This window comes from Giraffa tippelskirchi, chromosome 1, assembly GCF_054371585.1.
Source record: "Giraffa tippelskirchi isolate mGirTip1 chromosome 1, T2T-mGirTip1v1.2.pri, whole genome shotgun sequence".
Taxonomy (NCBI): Eukaryota; Metazoa; Chordata; class Mammalia; order Artiodactyla; family Giraffidae; genus Giraffa; species Giraffa tippelskirchi.
The window spans coordinates 102,661,455-102,677,104 of record NC_137275.1 but is presented as its reverse complement, the minus strand read 5'-3'; the positions used below and the strand labels follow the sequence as shown (position 1 = coordinate 102,677,104).

General features: G+C 49.4%; 2 protein-coding genes across 49 annotated transcripts in view; both read right to left on the bottom strand.

The window, feature by feature from the left end:
• LOC145505566 (liprin-alpha-1-like) overlaps positions 1 to 15,650 on the bottom strand; it is a 488,322-nt gene that overhangs the window by 170,856 nt on the left and 301,816 nt on the right.
• The window catches only part of LOC145504994 (olfactory receptor 4A47-like), a 114,244-nt gene that overhangs the window by 88,784 nt on the left and 9,810 nt on the right, over positions 1 to 15,650 (bottom strand). For 45 of the 49 annotated variants that reach the window (XR_014052824.1, XR_014052826.1, XR_014052775.1 and 42 more), the window contains exons 1-3: positions 15,183 to 15,367; positions 11,025 to 11,091; positions 9,485 to 9,590 (exon numbers count right to left, since the gene is read on the bottom strand). The gene's annotated coding sequence lies outside the window, so the exon portion shown is untranslated. Of the gene's footprint in view, positions 1 to 9,484; positions 9,591 to 11,024; positions 11,092 to 11,474; positions 11,823 to 15,182; positions 15,368 to 15,650 lie in introns of those variants that run through there. The other 4 variants (XM_081486674.1, XM_081486653.1, XM_081486685.1 and 1 more) reach the window with 3 other exon arrangements.

Sequence of the window (15,650 nt, the reverse complement as noted above, 5' to 3'; positions counted from 1 at the left end):
TGAGAACTCCCAGAGAATTTGACTTTGGAGGCCAGTGGGATGTGATTACAGAACTTACACAGGATGGGGAAACAGACACTCGGAGGGCATAAACAAAACCTAGCACCCACCAGGGCCCAGGAGACAGGAGCAGTGTGCCCACAGGAGACCGAGCCGGACCTGCCTGTGAGTGTCCAGGGGTCTCCGGCAGAGGGGTGGGTCAGCAGTGGCCTGCTGCACGGTCCGCGGCACTGAGTGCAGAAGTGCGTGCATGAGACCTTTTGAAGGACGTCGCCATTATCTTCATTAACCCCACCATAGTTTGGTCCAGGTCAAACAAGAGGGAGGCAACACAGCCCCGTCCATCAGCAGAAAATTAAAGATTTACTGAGCATGGCCCTACCCATCCCAACAAAACCCAGTTTCCCCCAGAGTCACTCTCTCCCATCAGGAAGCTTCCATAAGCCTCTTATCCCTGTCCCTCAGAGGGCAGAGAGAATGAAAACCACAATCATAGAAAACTAATCAAAATGATCACATGGACCACAGCCTTCTCTAGCTCAATGAAACTATCAGATATGCCATGTAAGGCCACCCAAGACGGACGGGTCATGGTGGAAAGTTCTGACAAAACATGGGCCACTGGAGAAGGGAATGACAAACCACTTCAGTACTTTTGCCTTGGGAACACCATGAACAGCATGAAAGGCAAAAAGATACGACACTGAAAGATGAACTCTCCAGGTCGGTAGGTGCCCAATATGCTACTGGAGATCAGTGGAGAAATAACTCCAGAAAGAATGAAGAGACAGAGCCAAAGCAAAAACAACACCCAGCTGTGGATGTGACGGGTGGTGGAAGTAAAATCTGATGCTGTAAAGAACAATATTGCATAGGAACATGGTATGTTAAGCCCATGAATCAAGGTAAATTAGAAGTGGTCAAACAGGAGAGGGCAAGAGTGAACACTGACATTTTAGGAATCAGTGAACTAAAATGGACTGGAATGGGTGAATTTAATTCAGATGACCATTATATCTACTACTGTGATATAGCAGTAGAAGAAATGCACTAGCCCTCATAGTCAACAAGAGAGTCTGAAATGCAGTACTTGGGTGCAATTTCAAAAACAACAGAATGATCTCTGTTCATTTTCAAGGCAAACCATTCACTATCACAGTAATCCAAGTCTATGCTCCAACCAGTAATGCAGAAGAAGCTGAAATTGAACAGTTCTATGAAGACCTACGAGACCTTCTAGAACTAACACCAAAAAAGATGCCCTTTTCATCATAGGGGACTGGAATGCAAAAGTAGGAAGCCAAGAGATACCTGGAGTAACAGGCAAATTTGCCCTTGGAGTACAGAATGAAGCAGGGCAAAGGCTAATAAGAGTTTTGCCAAGAGAACACACTGGTCATAGCAAACACCCTCCGCCAACAACACAAGAGAAGACTCTACACATGGACATCACCAGATGGTCAACACCAAAATCAGATTGATTATATTCTTTTCAGCCAAAGATGGAGAAACTCTATACAGTCAGCAAAAACAAGACAGGCAGCTGACTGTGGCGAAGATCATGAACTCCTTCTTGCCAAATTCAGACTTCAATTGAAGAAAGTAGGCAAAACCACTAGACCATTCAAGTACGACCTAAATCAAATCCCTTACGATTTTACAGTGGAAGTCACGAATAGATTGAAGGGATTAGATCTGATAGAGTGCCTGAAGAACCATGGATAGAGTTTCGTGAAATTGTACAGGAGACAGCAATCAAGATCATCCCCAAGAAAAAGAAATGCAAAAAGGCAAAATGGTTGTCTGACAAGACCTTACAAATAGCTGAGAAAAGAAGAGAAGCTAAAGGCAAAGGAGAAAAGGAAAGATATACTCATTTGAATGCAGAGTTCCAAAGAATAGCAAGGAGAGTTAAGAAAGCCTTCCTCAGTGATCAATGCAAAGAAATAAAGGAAAACAACATAATGAGAAAGACTAGAGATCTCTTCAAGAAAACTAGAGATGCCAAGGGAACATTTCATGTAAAGATGGGCACAATAAAGGATAGAAATGGTATGGACCTAACAGAAGCAGAAGATATTAAGAAGAGGTAGCAAGAATACACAGAAAAACTGCACAAAAAAGATCTTCATGACCCAGATAATTATGATGGTGTGATCACTCACCTAGAGCCAGACATCCTGGAATGGAAAGTCAAGTGGGCCTTAGGAAGCATCACTATGAATAAAGCTAGTGGAGGTGATGGAATTCCAGCTGAGCTATTTCAAATCCTAAAAGATGATGTTGTGACAGTGCTGCACTCAACATGCCAGGAAATTTGGAAAACTCAGCAGTGGCCACAGGATTGGAAAAGGTCAGTTTTCATCCTAATCCCCAAAAAAGGCAATGCCAAAGAATGTTCAAACTACTGCACAATTGCACTCATCTCACACGCTAGCAAAGTAATGCTCAAAATTCTCCAAGCCAGGTTTCAATAGTACATGAACTGTGAACTTTCAGATGTTCAAGCTGGATTTAGACAAGGCAGAGGAACCAGAGATCAAATTGCCAACATCCATTGGATCATCGCAAAAGCAAGAGACTTCCAGAAAAACACCTATTTCTGCTTTATTGACTCCATCAAAGCCTTTGACTGTGTGGATCACCACAAACTGTGGAAAATTCTTAAAGAGATGGAAATACCAGACCACCTGACCTGCCTCCTTAGAAATCTGTATGCAGGTCAAGAAGCAACAGTTATAATTGGACATAGGACTGCTTTCAAATTGGGAAAAGAGTACATCAAGGCTGTATATCGTCACCCTACTGATTTAACTCATATGTAGAGTACATCATGCTAAATGCTGGCTGGATGAAGCTCAAGCTGGAATCAAGATTGATGGGAGAAAAATTAATAACTTCAGATATGCAGACGACACCACCCTTATGGCAGAAAGCGAAGAGGATCTAAAGAGCCTCTTGATGAAAGTGAAAGAAGAGAGTGAAAAAGTTGGCTTAAAACTCAACATTCAGAAAACTAAGATCCTGGCATCCGGTCCCATCATTTCATGGCAAATAAATGGAGAAACAATGGAAACAGTGACAGACTTTCTTTTCTTTGGCTCCAAAATCACTGCTAATAGTGACTGCAGCCATGAAATTAAAAGATGCCTACTCCTTGGAAGAAAAGCTATGACCAACCTAGACAGCATATTAAAAAGCAGAGACATTAATTTGCCAACAAAGGTCTGTCTAGTCAAAGCTATCGTTTTTCCAGTAGTCATGTATGAATGTGAGAGTTGGACCATAAAGAAAGCTGAGCACCTAAGAACTGATGCTTTTGAACTGTGGTGTTGGAGAAGACTGTTGAGAGTCGCTTGCACTTCAAGGAGATCAAACCAGTCAACCCTGAAGGAAATCTATCCTGAACATTCATTGGAAGGACTGATGCTGAAGCTAAAACTGGAATATTTTGGCCACCTGATGGGAAGAACTGACTCATTGATAAAGACCCTGATGCTGGGAAAGTTTGAAGGCAGGAGAAGAGGATGACAGAGGATGAGATGGTTTGATGGCATCACCAACTCTATGGATATGAGTCTGAGCAAGTTCCAGGAGTTGGTGATGGACAGGGAAGCCTGGCATGCTGTAGTCCATGGGGTCACAGAGTCAGACACAACTGAGTGACTGAACTGAACATTTGAAACTTCCTTTCAAATGTGTCCCTCTCCATCGTCTTTTTAATAAATGACTAGAGGCAGAGAAAATTTATGGACATATGTAAAGCAAATATAATAAAAGTAATCATAGAATTAGATGGTGGGGCGATGGATACTTGTGGCACACCTTTCAACTTTTCATGTTTGCAAATTTTTATAATAAAATGTTGAAAACTGAAGAATGGTTTTCTTTGAGTACTGAGATAATGGATTATATATTTTCTGCAAATCTCCACTCACTATAATGATATACTTTCTAAGTAAAGTAGTTTGACAGTAAGTTAAGAGATTTTAATTTTTATTTTCAAAGAATTAAGAAGACATTAGTCTAGAATCATACAATATTTCTCACAGATGAAAATGGATTTAAACTAGAAATCAATAACAGAAATACAACTGGAAAATCCAAAATAACTGGAGCTTAACACTTTTCTAAGTATCACATGGACCAAAGAAGATATCTCATGAGAAATTTTAGAATATTTTGAACTAAATGAAAGTTCAAATATAACATCAAAATTTGTGAAAGGCAGTGAAAACAATTCTTAGAAGGAAATCTATAGTATTAAATGCATACATTAGAAAAGAAAGATCTAAAATCAGTAATCCAAGCTGCTACTTTAGAAAACTAGGCCACAGGTGCAAGCCCAGTGTCAAGGTCACCTCTGGAATTGACTGAGCCTCTGTGTCACTGTTGACAAAAGGCCCCTGATCATCACCAGCAAGCTTCCTGACTCCAAACTAGGTAAAAGGCCCACCTCAGTGCTCACCCTACAGTGCCCTAACCAATCACCTAATGCCAACTTTACAGCATGAATTTTATTTGCCTTGAGGCTATCAAAACTGGCTACTAAACCACAGACACTTTTACCTCTCCCTGGTCTGTCAAGAGGTCGTTCCTCTGAGCTCTCAGTGCCCCTCTTATCTCTGCTCTTTGCTCTTAATAAACTCCCTCCCTTCTGCAATGCTGTGTCTGGAAATTCTTTTCCAGCCTGTGCTTGGGCTGCCATGACAGAAAGAGAAGAGCAAAATTAGTCCAAAATTAACAACAGAAAATAAATAAATAATAAGAATTGCAGCAGAAATCGATGAGGTTGAAAACAGGATATTAGCAGACAAAAACAAGAAAACCAAGACCTGGTACTTTGAGAAGTTCAAAGAAATTGATAAGCCGCTAAGCCAGGCTAACTAAGGGAGAGAGAGAGAGGACAAAAATTACTAATATCAAAAACGAAGAGGGAACATTCATGACAACCCTATGGACATAATAGGATAATCACAGAACACTATGAACAACTGTACATCAATAAATTTGATTACCTGATGAACTTCACCCATCTCTTGAAAAGCACAATAAATTAGGAATAGAGGGGAAACTTCCTCAACTAGATAAAGACCATGTACAAAAAACCTAGAGCAAACATTATACTTAACAGTGAGAATCCCACAGACAGAGGATCATGGCAGGCCACAGGCCACAGGATCTCGAAGAGTTGGACATGACTGAAGCAACTTAGCATGTACAAGAAACTCAAGCTTCCTCACTGAGAAGCTGCAGAGAAAGGCTACCCCTCTCACCACTCCTCTCCAGCATGCTATTTCCGGTCCTGGCTAGTGCGCTGAGACTATCTGAGGAGAACTATGCAAGCTGTCCTTCATTTCTCATAAAATCTGCGAGATAGCATTCTACCAGGTAGAAGAAGCTACTGCCCCTGTTGAATGACTTCTCACGTAGGCATGTGACAAGCAAGGAGTCTCCATCCATCACAAAAAAAGTTAGATTCAACAAAATCATTTAGGAAACTGGAATATATAAAATAAAAATCAACCGTTAAAATAAACATTACAGATTTATGACTACATTTTCTACAAGGACATTGTTGTTATTATTATTTTGATTATCAGCATCATTGTTGCTGTAGTTATCAACAACAGCTACTCTTCGTTGAGTCAGTTCAGTTCAGTTGCTCAGTCATGTCCGACTCTTTGCAACCCCGTGCACTGCAGCGTTCCAGCTTCACTGTTCATCACCAGCTCCCTGAGCTTGCTCAAACTCATGTCCATCAAGTCGGTGATGGCATCTGATCATCTCATCCTCTGTTGTCCCCTTCTCTTCCTGCCTTCAATCTTTCCCAGCATCAAGGTTTTTTTCAATGAGTCACTTCCTCCCATCAGGTAATCAGAGTATTGGAGCTTCAGCATCAGTCCTTCCAATGAATATTCGACTGGGGATCGAACCAGGGTCTCCAGCATTGGAAGGTGGATTCTCAACCACTGACTACCAGGGAAGTCCTCTTTGTTGAGTACTTATAGCAGACAGTCTGCTATGACTTTCAAAATTAACCTCATTTCAGCATTACGACTATCCTACATAAAGACACAGGGCAATTACTATTTCATAACAAGAAAAACTGGGCTCAGTGGGACAAAGTAATATACCCAGTGCAGAGCCAGGATCTAAACTTAAAATCCGATTCTAAGGCCGTTATTCTGGATACAAATATATGTAATATAGCTGCATGCAAAACATCAGAAATCTGATTCATTTTGGAAACCATTTGGTAATGACACCTGTTGACAGCCATAGGGAAAATAATGTTTTCCCACCGTCACCAAATTGCTCTGAGTAAGTATACTGAATGATCATTTATGTGTTTATCACTTTATAGATACACGGATACACAGAGCAGAAGATTTCACAGCACGTTGTTTTTTGTTTCAAAGTACTTACCTAACTTTGGCTATTTCACTCAACATTAATTTTGTCATTTTCCTGAAAAATACTACATGATCTGCTAACTTTAAAAAAAAGGATTATTGTGAACCATCAATACTTTCCAAATAAACACGTAGTTTACTTATTGTTAGGGAAAGAAGAGAGGGCAATCCAATTATTTTTAATACTGTTGAATCTGACTATCGCACAATGTTGTGGTTTTATAAATTATAAATGTCAAAGATTGAAAATTACCCCATTGTGGTTGCTACTTGGACCTTAGAATAGAATATGTATTAAATACGGCTAATATCTTTTATTTTGTCACCTCTACATTGACTATATTTTATGTAAATAGTACTCTTGGAAAAAAAAAAGAAAAATCAAAAATGCACTTATACTTACAACAACAAGGAGAATGAGCAAAAACACTACTGGTAACAAACTTCATGGAATAAACAATCTGATGGCTAAGAGGGACACTAATCAAACAATTACACAAAAAATTTGAATCATAAATATGACAAATGACACAGAGCTCAAAGGTAGCTTCCTTGAAGGTTTTGAGCCTGACAGCTGAAGAATCAGTGCTTCCTTGTAATCTGTCCCGTAAGGACAGCAAAGACTGATGGAGGGAGGGTTCAAGATGGTCGCCCAGGAAGAGCCTGAATTCACTTCTTCCCAAGGACACAACAAATCTACAACTAATACAATAATTCCCTAGACTGGATAAGCAGCCTCCACAACGAAGGGTAAAAAGACAGCCTCGGGATGAGCAGAAGAGCAGAGAGAAAGTTTTGCTGAGATAAAAGCCACAGCCCAGCCTCAGGATGTGCGATACCTTTCAAGAAAAAGGAAGGATGACTCCAAGGTCAGAACCTCAAGGCCAGAAGGCAGAGCCCAGAGCCACGGAGGATTGTTTGCTAGAAATTTTAATTTTTTGGGGACCGACCAGTAACTCCTTTTTTTCCTTTCATTTTCTTTTTTTCTGAACAGGGATGTTCATAACTGGTACCCTGCCCCTGTCACAATGTTCCATCTTGGGCACAGATAACCTGCATTCTAGCTCCATGCTACTTGAATGGAAAGGAGTGTTGGCTGAGAATGGTTCATATGCAGCAGCCTCACCCATACCTGATTTAAATAATTTAGCTGATGATATTTGGATGTCCTGAGTTGATAAGATTTAGATGAAAGTTTGGACTTGAGGTGATACCATCATGGGTTGAGGCTTTAGGGGACTTTGGGATGCGGTGACTATATTTTTCATGTGAAATAGATGTGAGTTTTTCTGGGCAGAGAGTGGACTGTAGTAGACAAATAAATGGCCCCCAATGAATGAAGTCCATGCCCTAATCTGCAGGACCTGTGAATATTACCTTAGGTGGCCAAAAGAACTTGCATATGTCATTCATTCATTTAAGGACTTTGAGATGGGAGATTATCCTGGATTATCCAAGAGGCCCAATATGGTCTCAGGCAGGTAGTTAGAGAGGAGAGAAGTGCCATGCTACTGGCTTAGAGATGGGAGTGGGCACATAACAGGTATTGAGGAACCTCTACAAGCTGGAAAAGACAAGGAAACAGATCCCCCCTCAACCCCCTGATGTAGCACAGCCCTGCTAACACCTTGACTTTAGACTTCTGATTTTCAGAATTGAAAGAGAACAAATTTGTGTGCTTTAATCCAATAAATTGGTTGGAATTTGTTACAACAACAATAAGAATTCAGTACAACTAACATTACCATCCATTCCATTAAAATAATCAATCCACTTCCATCTTTGAAACACCTGTGAGAATGAGCCCACACCCCACTTCCCCTCCTCTCTTTCCCTGTGGAAACTTGCAGGGTGTACACGCTCCATCTCTACTCCTTCCCCTTCAAACTCCTGAAGGTGGGTGAGCTGACCTACCTTTAGACCGAATCTGCACTAGAGCTCCTCTGCCAAACATCACCAGCGATGAGCTATGGACAGCCAAATCCAAACAACCCTGTTTAGTTCTTGAGTTACTGACCTGTTGTCAATATTTGAGATTTTCACAGCATTTCTTCTTTGAAAGGGTCTCTTCTCCCTTGATTTCAGCTACACTATTCCCTTCCAAATCTACTCTTCTTATTACATCTCTGTGTGCGTGCTCAGTCCCCCAGTGTGTCAGACTCTGTGACCCCATGGACTGTAGCCCACCAGGCTCCTCTGTCCATGGAATTCTCCAGGCAAGAATACTGGAGTGGGTTGCCATTCCCTTCTCCAGGGGATCTTCTCCAACACAGAGATCGAACCCGGGTCTCCCTGCACTGCAGGCGGATTCGTTACCACTGAGCCACCAGGGGAGCCCTGTCATTTCTAAAACACCCATGGGCGCTCAGTGGCAGGAGGGCACACTTATGACTCAAGAATGTGCTCATGTTGCAAGAGGCTTGGGTTTACAGATGCCCACCACAGCACCAAGGCAAAGTATCACATCTCATTTAGAGACATCTAGATTCTAATTTTTTACTTAAAAAAAGCTTCAGGTTTCCTGTGTTTGCAAAGTGAATTCACTACAATGACCCAGTTGTGGATACTGCTGTTCTTGGATAAAGCAGTTTCACAATGAAACGAAAGCAGGATGAAAATGCACAGTGACGTGAAGGAATCTGAATATTCCCATATTATCTGTTAAGCTCGCAGAGGACAGGTGGACTTCTGAGCTCTATCAGGTGGACTTTGTGGATAAGGGGGACTTTTCTCCTTTTCTGCTTTCTTTTAAATGAGCTAACGAATTTGGCTACGTGGAAGATGGCACATATGTGAGGGAGAATCAAGCAGTAACAGCCAACACAGATACCACTTTATCAGAGTATTAGCTGTGAGAAAAAGGAATTCTCAAAGGAAATGCAGATGTTGATTCATCAGTGGTGTGTCTCGGATTAAAAATTATTTTTAGTGCATTAAAAGGAAGAACTTAACTTATCATTTTCTTTCCTCCCAGTTGTGTGTCCACTGAGGAGATATTTCAGGGGAGGCCTAACTGGGGTCTTTATGCTAAAGAGTCTGACTCCTCTCGGACTGTGGATAGGGCTCACCTGCTCAACAGGGACTGACAGAGGCTGGATCACAGCTGTGGTCACTCTTGTCTTTGGAGATGATGATCCAGTGGTCAAGGACATAGAAGTGGTTTTCTTCTGAGCTCTGCAAAGTAAGGAGTGAAGTCTTGGGTCAGAATTTCTTAAGCAGGAATTATTCTTTGAAATACTGCCACAGAACAGGCCAGTTTCTTTATGTTTGCTCAATCTGCTTCAACTGGAACTGCTTCAGAAATGGGGACCCACAACCTACAGTTAGAACAGTGGTGCTCAGTATATATTCAGAGGGGCCCACAGACAGCAGCAAAATAAACACACAGATGAAAGTACTAACTATGTATCTCAGCTCTTATTAGAAAGCAGAAAGTATTGAACTGGAAAATCCTAAGACAAAAGATAATACTTAGAAAAGCCCAGTCTGGAGCAGTAAGCAGATACGTTTAGGAAATGTTTAGGAACAGGCTTCGATATTTAATTCAAAGTTCTGGTGGTTGCTTTTCAGTCCAGCAACTGCTCTTTATTCCAGTTTCCCATTGTGTAAAGTTGAGAATGTCTTGGACTGTGGTCTTTTCTTAGTGCATAAAAGTTAAGAGCTGTTTCTAGGTCCAATTTTGCTAAGTCACAGGCTGTGTAATCTCAAGCGAGTCATGGAACTTCACTAAACTTGAGATCCTTGTCGGAATGCACAGGTAGCAGAGTATGTGATCTTATTAAGAGCCCTTTAACACATATGCTCAGTTAGCACTCAGTCACGTCTCTTTGCCACCCCATGGACCGCAGTCTACCAGGTTCCTCTGCCCATAGGATTCTCCAGGCAAGAATACTGGAGTGGGTTACCATGCCCCCCTACAGGGGATCTCCCCAACCCAGGGATCAAACCCATGTCTCCTGCATTGGCAGGCACATTCTTTACCACTCAGCCACCAGGGAAGCCCCCTTTAACATGAATGCTCAGTGATAATTTGAGGCTGAATGGCTATGATTGTTATGCATATACTAGTAAATCAAACAAATTTCTTAGCACAGTCTCAATATTCATGGAGTTTTCTACCAACTCTTGATAGATTTTATCTTTGCAAAATAATTAAGATCCTAACATATTACTAATAATCCCTATGTCTTTGTAGGGACAATGACATTTTGAGATTTTCATGACATGATCTAACTGGAGATACACTTGATCCAAATGGAAACCCATTTCTAGCCTAATTAGATATTTTCTAATTTATGTGACAAGTTGTTTGTCATTTACATTTTAGTACTGATGTCAGTCATTTTCTCTCATTGTGACTGCTCCTTCTACATATTTATAAGCAGTCAGTTGGCACTGGAACAAACATTGTGGATGGTTAGATTTGGGGACACTGAGGATGAAATGCAGACTTCAAAGTTCAAAAGTCAAAGACTGTGTTCCAGGCTCAAGCATCTGATCTCTCAGACATCAGCTGACCTCTTCCTTTAGCGCACAACACCAGCGGCGTCACTGAGCACAAGTCTGCTGACATTTTCTACTTAAACGGACGGAATCATACACACTTACTGTGGCATGGCTCCAGGCTTCGATTTGCAAGCTAAACTTTCACTGTCAGAATCTGTTGAACTGGCACCTGAGTGAAAAAAAAAAACACAACAAAGATGTAGGTAGTATCTATATCTGCTTCCATTAGCATATTGGGCACCTACTGACCTGGGGAGTTCATCTTTCAGTGTCCTATCTTTTTGCCTTTTCATACTGTTGATGGGGTTCTCAAGGCAAGAATACTGAAGTGGTTTGCCATGCCCTTCTCCAGCGGACCACATTCTGTCAGACCTCTCCACCATGACCCATCCGTCTTGGGTGGCCCCACACGGCATGGCTTAGTTTCATTGAGAGAGACAAGGCTGTGGTCCGTGTGATCAGATTAGTCAGTTTTCTGTAATTTTAGTTTCAGTGTGTCTGCCCTCTGATGCCCTCTCGCAACACTTACCATCTTACTTGGGTTTCTCTTACCTTGGGCCTTGGGTAATTCCTCTCGCGGCCGACGCCGGCCCCCAGTCCCCGGCCCAGCCTAGCCCCTGTCGGTCGCCGCCCCCGGCCCGTGGCCAGGCCTAGGCCCTGTCGGCCGCCGCCCCCGGCCCCCGGCCCGGCCTAGCTCCTGTCGGCCACCGCCCCTGGCCCCCGGCCCAACCTAGCCCCCGGCCCCCGGCTCCTGGCCCGGCCTAGGCCCTGTCGGCCGCCGCCCCAGGCCCCCGGCCCGGCCTAGTCCCTGTTGGCCACCTCCCCTGGCCACCGGCCCCCAGCCCGGCCTAGCCCCTGTCGGCCACCGCCCCCGGCCCACGGCCAGGCCTAGGCCCTGTCGGCCGCCGCCCCCGGCCCCCGGCCCCGCCTAGCCCCTGTCGGCAGCCGCCCCCGGCCCCCGGCCCCCGGCCGGCCTAGCCCCCTGTCAGCCGCCACCCCAGGCCCCCGGCCCGGCCTAGGCCCTGTCGGCCGCCGCCCCCGGCCCCCGGCCCGGCCTAGTCCCTGTTGGCCACCTCCCCTGGCCACCGGCCACCAGCCCGGCCTAGCCCCTGTCGGCCACCGCCCCGGCCCCCGGCCCGGCCTAGTCCCTGTTGGCCACCTCCCCTGGCCCCCGGCCCCCGGCCCGGCCTAGTCCCTGTCGGCCACCTCCCCTGGCCACCGGCCCCCAGCCCGGCCTAGCCCCGTTGGCCGCCGCCCCTGGCCCGTGGCCAGGCCTAGGCCCTGTCGGCCGCCGCCCCCGGCCCCAGGCCCGGCCTAGCCCCTGTCGGCCACCTCTCCTGGCCACCGGCCCCCGGCCCGGCCTAGCCCCTGTCGGCCACCGACCCCGGCCCCCGGCCTGGCCTAGCCCCCCGCCGGCCGCCGCCCCTGGCCCGCGGCCAGGCCTAGGCCCTGTCGGCTGCCGCCCCCGGCCCCCGGCCCGGCCTAGCTCCTGTCGGCCACCGCCCCTGGCCCCCGGCCCAACCTAGCCCTCGGCCCAGCCTAGCCCTCTGTCGGCCGCCGCCCCCGGCCCCCGGCTCCTGGCCCGGCCTAGACCCTTGTCGGCCGCCGCCCCCGGCCCACCGGCCCGGCCTAGACCCTTGTCGGCCGCCGCCCCCGGCCCCCCGGCCCGGCCTAGACCCTTGTCGGCCGCCGCCCCCGGCCCCCCGGCCCGGCCTAGACCCTTGTCGGCCGCCGCCCCCGGCCCCCCGGCCCGGCCTAGACCCTTGTCGGCCGCCGCCCCCGGCCCCCCGGCCCGGCCTAGCCCCTTGTCGGCCGCCGCCCCCGGCCCCCCGGCCCGGCCTAGCCCCTTGTCGGCCGCCGCCCCCGGCCCCCCGGCCCGGCCTAGCCCCCTGTCGGCCGCCGCCCTTGGCCCGCGGCCGGCCGGGCCTAGGCCCTGTTGGGCGCCGCACCTGGCCCCTGGCCAGGACTAGCCCCTGTCGGCCACCTCCCCTGGCCACCAGCCCCCAGCCCGGCCTAGCCCCTGTCGGCCACCGACCCCGGCCCCCGGCCCCCGGCCCGGCCTAGCCCCCTGTCGGCCGCCGCCCCAGGCCCCCGGCCCGGCCTAGGCCCTGTCGGCCGCCGGCCCCGGCCCCCGGCCCGGCCTAGTCCCTGTTGGCCACCTCCCCTGGCCACCGGCCCCCAGCCCGGCCTAGCCCCTGTCGGCCACCGCCCCCGGCCCACGGCCAGGCCTAGGCCCTGTCGGCCGCCGCCCCCGGCCCACGGCCAGGACTACGCCCTGTCGGCCGCCGCCCCCGGCCCCCGGCCCAGCCTAGCCCTCTGTCGGCCGCCGCCCCGGCCCCCGGCCTCCGGCCCCCGGCCCCCGGCCCCGCCTAGCCCCTGTCGGCAGCCGCCCCCGGCTCCCGGCCCCCGGCCCGGCCTAGCCCCTGTCGGCCGCCGCCCCCGGCCCCCGGCCCCTGGCCCGGCCTAGACCCTTGTCGGCCGCCGCCCCCGGCCCCCGGCCCCCGGCCCGGCCTAGCCCCTGTCGGCCGCCGCCCCCGGCCCCCGGCCCCGGGCCCCGGCCCCCGGCCCCGCCTAGCCCCTGTCGGCCGCCGCCCCCGGTCCCCGGCCCAGCCTAGACCCTTGTCGGCCGCCGCCCCCGGCCCCAGGCCCGGCCTAGCCCCCTGTCGGCCGCCGCCCTTGGCCCGCGGCCGGGCCTAGGCCCTGTGGGACGCCGCACCTGGCCCCCGGCCGGGACTAGCCCCTGTCGGCCGTCTCCCCTGGCCACCGGCCCACGGCCCCGCCTCGCCCCTGTCAGCCGCCGCCCCCGGTCCCCGGCCCGGCCTAGCCCCCTGCCCGGCCTAGCTCCTCTCGGCCACGCTTCTGCGCCGAGGCGTCACAGCCGCCTCGCTTCTGCGTGCTTCTACTACCCAAGTTAAATATTCCAGAGAGTTCCAGAAAAACATCTATTTCTGCTTTATTGACTATGCCAAAGCCTTTGACTGTGTGGATCACAATCAACGGTGGAAAATTCTGAAAGAGATGGGAATGCCAGACCATCTGACCTGCCTCCTGAGAAATCTGTATGCAGGTCAGGAAGCAACAGTTAGAACTGGACATGGAACAACAGACTGGTTCCAAATAGGGAAAGGAGTACGTCAAGGCTGTATATTGTCACCCTGCTCATTTAACTTATATGCAGAGTACACCATGAGAAACGCTGGGCTGGAGGAAGCACAAGCTGGAATCAAGATTGCCGGGAGAAATATCAATAACCTCAGATATGCAGATGACATCCTCCTTATGGCAGAAAGAAAAGAAGAACTAAAGAGCCTCTTGAAAGTGAATGAGGAGAGTGAAAAAGTTGGCTTAAAACTCAACATTCAGAAAAGTAAGATCATGGCATCCGGTCCCATCACTTCATGGCAAATAGATGGGCAACAGTGAGAACAGTGGCTGGCTTTGTTTTTCTGGGCTCCAAAATCACGGCCGATGATGACTGCAGCCATGAAATTAAAAGACGCTTACTGCTTGGAAGAAAAGTTATGACCAACCTTGACAGCTTATTAAAAAGCAGAGATATCACTTTGCCAACAAAGGCCCGTCTCATCAAGGCTGTGGTTTTTCCAGTAGTCACGTATGGATGTGAGAGTTGGACGATAAAGAAAGCTGAGTGCTGAAGAATTGATGCATTTGAACTGTGGTGTTGGAGAAGACTCTCAAGAGTCCCTTGGACTGCAAGGAGATCCAATGAGTCAATCCTAAAGGAAATCAGTCCTGAATAGTTATTGGAAGGACTGATGCTGATGCTGAAACTCCAATGCTTTGGCCACCTGATGTGAAGAACTGACTCATTTGACAAGACCCTGATGCTGGGAAAGATTGAAGGCAGGAGAAGGGGACGACAGAGGATGAGATGGTTAGATGGTATCACTGACTCAATGGACATGAGTTTGAGTAGACTCTGGGAGTTGGTGATGGACAGGGAAGCCTGGCGTGCAGCAGTCCACGGAGTCACAAAGAGCTGGACACAGCTGAGCAACTCAACCTCAGCCTCTTGCCTCTCTCCCCTCCCCCAACGCTGCTCTAACCATGGAGAAGTCTAGGGCGCAGGACCCCCTCCCCGACCCCAGAGCCGACGGAGGAGGAAGGACAGGGGGGAACACTCGCTGCCCCGGCCCCGCCGACCTGCCGGAAGTCGGCCGGGACTCCGCGCGCCCCCTGGCCCCGCGCGTCCACCGCCCCGGCCCCGCACGACCCGCGCTCCGCGCCGCCCGCACTAACCGGCCTCGCCGCAGACACCTCCTGCCCGGAAACAGCTCGTCTCGGGCCTCAGGACTCAGTCCTGCTCGGCTCGCAGCGCCGGCCTCTGAATTCGGTCTCGTTGGCGGAGCGCCAGGGACGGAGAGCGCGCAACCGGCGGCCAGGAGCCGGGGCGAGGGCGGCGCAAAGACTTCCCTGTTCAGTCTGCCTGTGGCGGAGGGGGCCTGAGCTTCGGGTTCACGGAGGGGAGCGGAAGGGTGTGTCCTCGGGCGGCTGGGGAGGGGGAGGGGTGTGTCTTGGGGGCTGGGGAGGGTGTACCCTGGGGCTGGGGAGGGGTGTGTCCTGGGACTGCGGAGAGGGGAGGGGGTGTGTCCCGGGTTTGCAGCGGAGGGGCAGGAGGTGTCTCACTGGGGGTGCTGGGGAGGGGGAAGGGGTGTGTCCTGGCGGGGGGGGGGGGGTGTTGCTGGGAGGAGAAGGGCTGTGCCTGGG